Source organism: Nothoprocta perdicaria, unplaced genomic scaffold (assembly GCF_003342845.1).
Source record: "Nothoprocta perdicaria isolate Ctin4 unplaced genomic scaffold, notPer1 scaffold_66, whole genome shotgun sequence".
Taxonomy (NCBI): Eukaryota; Metazoa; Chordata; class Aves; order Tinamiformes; family Tinamidae; genus Nothoprocta; species Nothoprocta perdicaria.
Window position 1 is genome coordinate 773920 of NW_020455932.1, and position 6343 is coordinate 780262.

The following is a 6343-nucleotide window of genomic DNA, read 5'->3' on the forward strand; positions in this document are numbered from 1 at the left end:
CAAACAGGGTGTGAACTTGCGTTCAGTTGACTTCTTTCACCATCAGCCGTGTCATCTCTTCCCAGTGACTGCTTTCCCAAGGGAGATCCTCTGTATGTCCTGAAAGGTGTATGTTGTGTTACAACATTGGGTGCTGGCTCGCCAAGGGGTCCGGGTGATTCTGGCAGTGAGCGCTGCTCTCGTTATTTACAGAATGAGGTCTTGGAACTTGGTTGTTGACTCACTAGCAATATATTAAGCCAAAGAGGGCCAAGGTTCCTGAGGGACTTCTTCAGGAACATGCATAACAATGTATGCCCATGTGTAATTATATTTTGCGACCCATTAAATAGCTGGTTTTAATTCATTTAATGTGTCAAGTCTGAGTTGCTGTAGATCCCTAATCAGGATGTCGTATAATACCAAGTGTTGTGCAAAAGTTCATTACAGTGACACTGCTACCCTTCAGCAGGCAAGCAAACTTCTGATCTCATTAAAAGAAAAATCAATTTAATGCAGCAAGTTCTACTTTTTAATAAACTTGCTGATTAATAGAGACATAGGGGGAACCATATAATTAGTGCCAATCAAGTCCCGTGCCAGCCTTAACATTATTTTACTTAGCACAGATGCCACTCTGGCAGGTCTGTATTTATGTTCATAAAGCATTGGCACAACAGGAATGTTCTTTCAAGCTTCTAGAAGCCTTCCCTGTCCCAGCTTTTTCCAGGGCACTTTATGAGACGAGAGCCCCTCATTTCTTTCAACACTCTCATTAGTTCTGGCTTAAAAGTACCTCAGTTTAAACTTTCCTGATTAGGATACAAGTTTGTTTGAACTAAGAAATAATAGTTTATAATATTAGTATCCCAGGTAATTCCTTAACTGGTAGAGCATTTCCCTTTACTGTGGGTGTTTTCCTCAGTGTTCTGCCTTGCGTTTCATCCCACAACAAATGAGCACTTGTTCAACACTCTCCATCCCCTATTCCCTACTACTTAATCTAGCCAGGGGATCCAGAACCTCCTTTGACATGAATGATCTCAGAATAATTTAGACCTTCTTCATGGATTCTCTTCAATTTCCTAAATTTGTCTATAGAATTTCTGCTTTTCCTGCTCATGGTATAAGGTTCACCATAGACGGCTGAAGAGCCCTATGTCATCTTGATCTTAAAAGGAAGGCAGAGCAACTGGTTGGTGAAGCAACCTCTGCACCTTCTGTTTTGTTTGATCAGTTGGACCAGTTACCAGTGTGGATCAGTGTTTGAAACTGCTGGGCTTCCATCTTCAACACCTGCTGGTCTAACTCCCTTCCCTGTGTGGGCAATCACTCTGTTCTAGGACAGAAGTGCTGCTCAGTCCAGAAAAGCGCATCCCCCATACCCGATTAGAAACCCAATGCCTTCCATGTAAAAGTAGAAAAGATGTGCAAGTTACAAAGTGTGAAATAAAATAAAGTCCTCTTGAAAGCACAGACTGGCCCTCAGGTGCTGAGGCTACAGCTGCTGCTTTTAACTGCAAATGCTTCAGCCTGCAGTACTGTAAAGTCAAGAGATTGACACCAACCGAAAGCAGATGAGATTGCGTGGGACCGAGATTGTAATCTCGGGGACAAGTTGTGTGTCAATGGATGCTTAGCTCTGATTTGCTGCTGGCAATCAGCTGGAGCTTTCAAAGCTGCTTGAGGAAATCTGCTTTTAAAATGAGTTAAGTCAACTTGACTGTAAAAACCATGTAGTTAGAGCCATAACATTTGAGCCTACTTTGCTTTGTGTGACCTCATTGCTTTTGCCCACATGAGTACAGGAAAGAAAACAGTGGGAACAGTACTGTTAACGTTGTTTTCTCTAAGGATCCCCTTCTGATGGCTTGAGCCATTTCGTAAGATGCCAGGAAGCTGTTTATAAATTGGTCTGTTGGGTCTGTCCCTATTGTTTAGGGATTCCTCAGCTCCCGCAAGGACCTGGCAGTCCCGTCCTAAAATGCCGGGTGGTGCAAGAATGCTATTTCTGTAGCTCTCCCCTCCACACTGGATTCTTAAGTAGTAGTTAATCAGACCTCAAGAATTTCGCTGTTCCAAGAAGCAGGATGCTAACTGCAAATATGCATGTTATCATTTGCAGAATCTGACTCCTCTAGTGGGAGCAGGCAGTAGTTCAGGCTCAGCATCTTTCATTCAGACATGAGAAAAAAATTTGCCAAAAATGTGGCATACCAGCAATTGCAGTCCCCACGGGGACCTAAGGGGTGACCACAAGCTCCTCTTATTTGGAGTATAGACACTGCTCTGACTGAAAGTCAGTACTTCTGGAGATGGATTACTGCATCCAGCAAGCAGTCCTGAACATCAGGCCATCCACAGTGTTTGCATGCTGCAAGCACTGCTTCTGCATCCTTTGATTCTGAACAGTCTTGCTGTGCCCATAGGTTTTTTTGGCTTGGGGTTGGAGTGTTTGTGAGCTTTGTTTGCTTCTGGTTGGGGTTTTTTTCCCAGTTTTGGTTGGCATCCGATATAATATGCCAAATAGGGTCGAACTCTCTAAAAATGTTGTAAGTGAAAAATGCACAAATGAATATTCAGGTACTTCTGTAGGATTGTAGGGGAGGGAAGGAACAGCTGCTCATACTGTTGTAAAAGCTAAGTGATCTTTATGGCAGTACAGTTTCTTTTGCATCCAATTTACCATTTCAGGCAGCATGAGGGTTAGAAAGACATTGGACCTTGTGATCCCAGCTCCTGTTCATAGACTTTCCTTTGATCTGTTCTATTTCTGCCACGCAAGCCAATTAAAGCACCAATCCCTTTTTGACAGTGAGATGAAACTAATTGCCTTCTGATAGATCTTAAAAACTGTGTGTATCTTGGGGTAGTGTTCGTAAATTCTCTGTTAAATGAAATGCTTCTGGAGGGGACAAGGTCTAGCTGCATTGTATGGTGCATGCAGTAGCCTGGGTAAACAGGTCTCCTTGGGTAGACATGTGGAGAAAGGTGATAGCCAGGGGGTATTGTGTCACTGAGTATTGAACACTTATCTTGGATTGCTAAATTGGGAGGCTGCCCTCCCTGGATAGTCAAAGGAGGAAGTCTGCTTGTGGGAAGGCTGTTGGCGGAGATGTGTGTTAATATGGATCCTCCTTCCACACGGGTGGAAAAAAAAATGCTTTATTCTCACCAGCTCTCCCCTGATACAGCATCTGGCCAAAAAGCCTCTAAACTGATTGAGCTTGTGGATGCTGCTCTTGCATCACTGAATAGTTGAGGGGAAGGGACCTCTAGAGATCATCTAGTCAAGCCCTCTGCTCAAGCAAAGACACCTAGAGCATGTGGCACAGGGTGGTATCCAGGATTTGAAGACCTCCAGAGAAGGAGACTCCACAGCCTCCCGGGCTGCCTGTTCTAAGGCTCTGTCACCCTCACAGTGGCAAGTTCCTCCTCACATGAAGATGGAACTTCTTGTGTTATCCCTTGTCTTGTCACTGGCCACCACTGAGAAGAGTTTGACCTCTTCTTTCCTACGTTCTCCCCTCAGGTATTTCTACATGTTGATCAGATTCCCCCTCCATCTTCTCGTCTCCAGACTAAACAGCCCAGCTCGCTTGGTCTTTCTCCATAAGATGGATGCTCTAGTGCCTTAATCGTCTTTGTTGTTCTATGCTGGGCCCTTTGTAGAAGTTCCACATCCAGCTTGTCCTGGGAAGCCCAGAACTGCACCCAATGCTCCGGGTGTGGCCTCCCCAGAGCTGAGTAGAGGGGCAGGATCCCTTCCCTCAACCTGCTTGCAACACTCATCTTGATGCAGGCCAGGATCCCGTTGGCCCCAAGGGCACATTGATGGCTTATGGTTAACTTGTCAACCAGGACTCCCAGGTTCCCCTCCATAGAGCTTCTTTCCAGCAGGTCGAGCCCTAATCTGTACTGATGCCTGGGGTTATACCTCCTCAGGTGTAGGACCCTGCACTTGCCCTTGTTGAACCTCATGAGGTTCCTCTCTGCCCAATTCTCCAGCCTGTCCAGGTCCCTCTGGATGGCAGCACAGCCCTCCGGAGTGTCAGCCACTCCGCCCAGTTTGGTGTCATCTGCAGTGTTGCTGAGGACACACTCTGTGCCCTCATCCAAGTCACTGATGAACAAGTTGAACAGCACTGGACCCAGTATTGACCCCTGAGGTCACCACTGGCCCCAGGTCTCCAACTAGACTTGGTCTAACTTACAACCAGCCTCTGAGCTCCGCTATACAGACAGTTATCAATGCTTTTTCAGTTAGCCTTGAACAGTGAACTGATATTTGGGGTGGCCATCTTTAGGATCTACTGGAACAAGGGAGTTGGGAGAAGGACCTCCCAGTCTTCAGGCAGCTGTTTTAATGTCATCAAGCCACCTTGGTGCTAGGGACAGCTATGTGTATGCCTTTGATTTTACAAATGAAAAGAAAAAAATAATTTATTTATTAAGAAACTGTGCTTTCTTATGTGTTTTCAGGGGGAACATTTAATACATGAGGCTAGGGATTTACATTCTGCCTTGCCTGTTACTTTTATTAACATCTTCTGAACACTGATTTCTATGCTCAAAAAAAAAGTGACTAAACTTTGGGCTATGTATGCAAAGCTCTATCAGTGAAGAAAGAGTGGAAGTGACTTTGGAGTAAACCATACATGAGGGGGACATGGGATACTTTGGCCATCCTTTTCAGATCTACCTGGACCTGTAATTTGCCTCTTGTTAGTATGTGATACATGTGGATTAAAGAACCTGTGAGTTTTAATTCCACAGCTGACTGAGCTCTGTGGTCTTGGTGAAGCCTTTTCACTTCTGATTTTTCTGTCCTACCCTGATTTTTTTCCTCTTTTTGGACTATAACATATTCAGGGTGAGCAATGTCACTTGACCACATGAATGCTTTTCAAGTCTGAAATTAGTGGGAATGTGAAGTATCACTTTTGTCAGTGTAATCTCGGCCATCCAGTCACATCTGAGCTGCAGATGCAGTTGTGGGGTACAATGAGTGTCTGGATTGGGACAAGGTAACCGGACTGTCATCTGCACGGACCTACTTTCCACACAACCCTCACTTGTGCCTGTGAGGAACATGGTGTCATCAACAACACTGACTCACCCCGGAGCACCCCGCTGGCCTGCAGCATCCGGGGGTTGCTTCCTGCAGGATCTCACTAGCAGAGCTGGGTCTGGGATCTCACTAGCAGAGCTGGGTCTGGTGTCACAGGCGTGTTGCCGCGGCCAGGGTGGGTTCCTGCTCTCTGTAAAGTGTGTGACAAGGCCATGTGTCCTTAGTGCATGTACTATGCCAGGCTGCTCTCTGCGTTCTTTGGAGTGGGTGATGGTGTTTTGGTTTAATATGCGTGCCCTGTATATATAAAACTCTGCTTCTTGATACAGTTTCATAAGTAAGATCAAGACGAGAGGAAGAAGCCGCCGTCACCCCTTGACAGATGCTCGTGAGCTCTTCAGCTCTCGCCTCGTTCCTCTGTTTGTAGTTGACTTTTGTAGTTTTGCTACAGGTGCGACAGGCCGGAGCCGCTGTGATGGTGACTGCTGGAGCGCTTTTATCTCTTTTGAAGACGTTTCCTTTTGAAATGAAATTTCTCTCAGCCGCTCTTGGCTGAAAGGTGGAAATGTGCAGAGAGGGGGGTGAAGTTGTATTCACAAGGACTCTTGGAGCAATTTTACTCCCTTTGAAGATGCGGGTTGTTCCTGGAGCAACTCCTGGGGAATAGGGAAATAGGCTGGGGCCAAGCAGGAAGCAGGGAGGGCGGCAGCACCTTCCCGCCATGTTCTGCTGCGCCCTGCCTCTGTTGTCCCTTCTTCCCTCACAGATTTTAGACAGTTCTGCGTGTTGAGATAACTCATGCAGCTTGCTTGCTGTGAGCATTTGTTCCTAAACATGGTTCTGAGCGCTGAACAGGGAGAATCACAGAATCTTCAAGCTTGGAAGGGACCTCTAGAGATCACCTAGTCCAACCTTCCTGCTCAAGCAGGGACGCCTAGAGCATGTGGCACAGGGTGGCATCCATGTCGGATTTGAAGACCTCCAGAGAAGGAGAACTTCCCCTGTGAAGCTTACGTTGACACTGTGATTAATGCCAGCAAGTATAAAATTCCCAATGCCCCTCTTTTGTAAAAATCTATGTGGTAAAACCATAAAAGCTGCTGCTCAGGGGTGCCAGGCTGAGGCGGGGGGCAGCTCCCTGTCCCGGCAGGCAGGCGGCCCGCAGGCCGCGGGTGAAAGCCGCCTGTTCCCTGCCCGGCGCGGCAGGTGCCGCCGCGGGAGCCCGCGGCCCATGAGGGGGCCGCTCTCCCGCTCGGCGGGCGCGGCCGTTGCCGCCGGGGCCGCGGCTGCGCG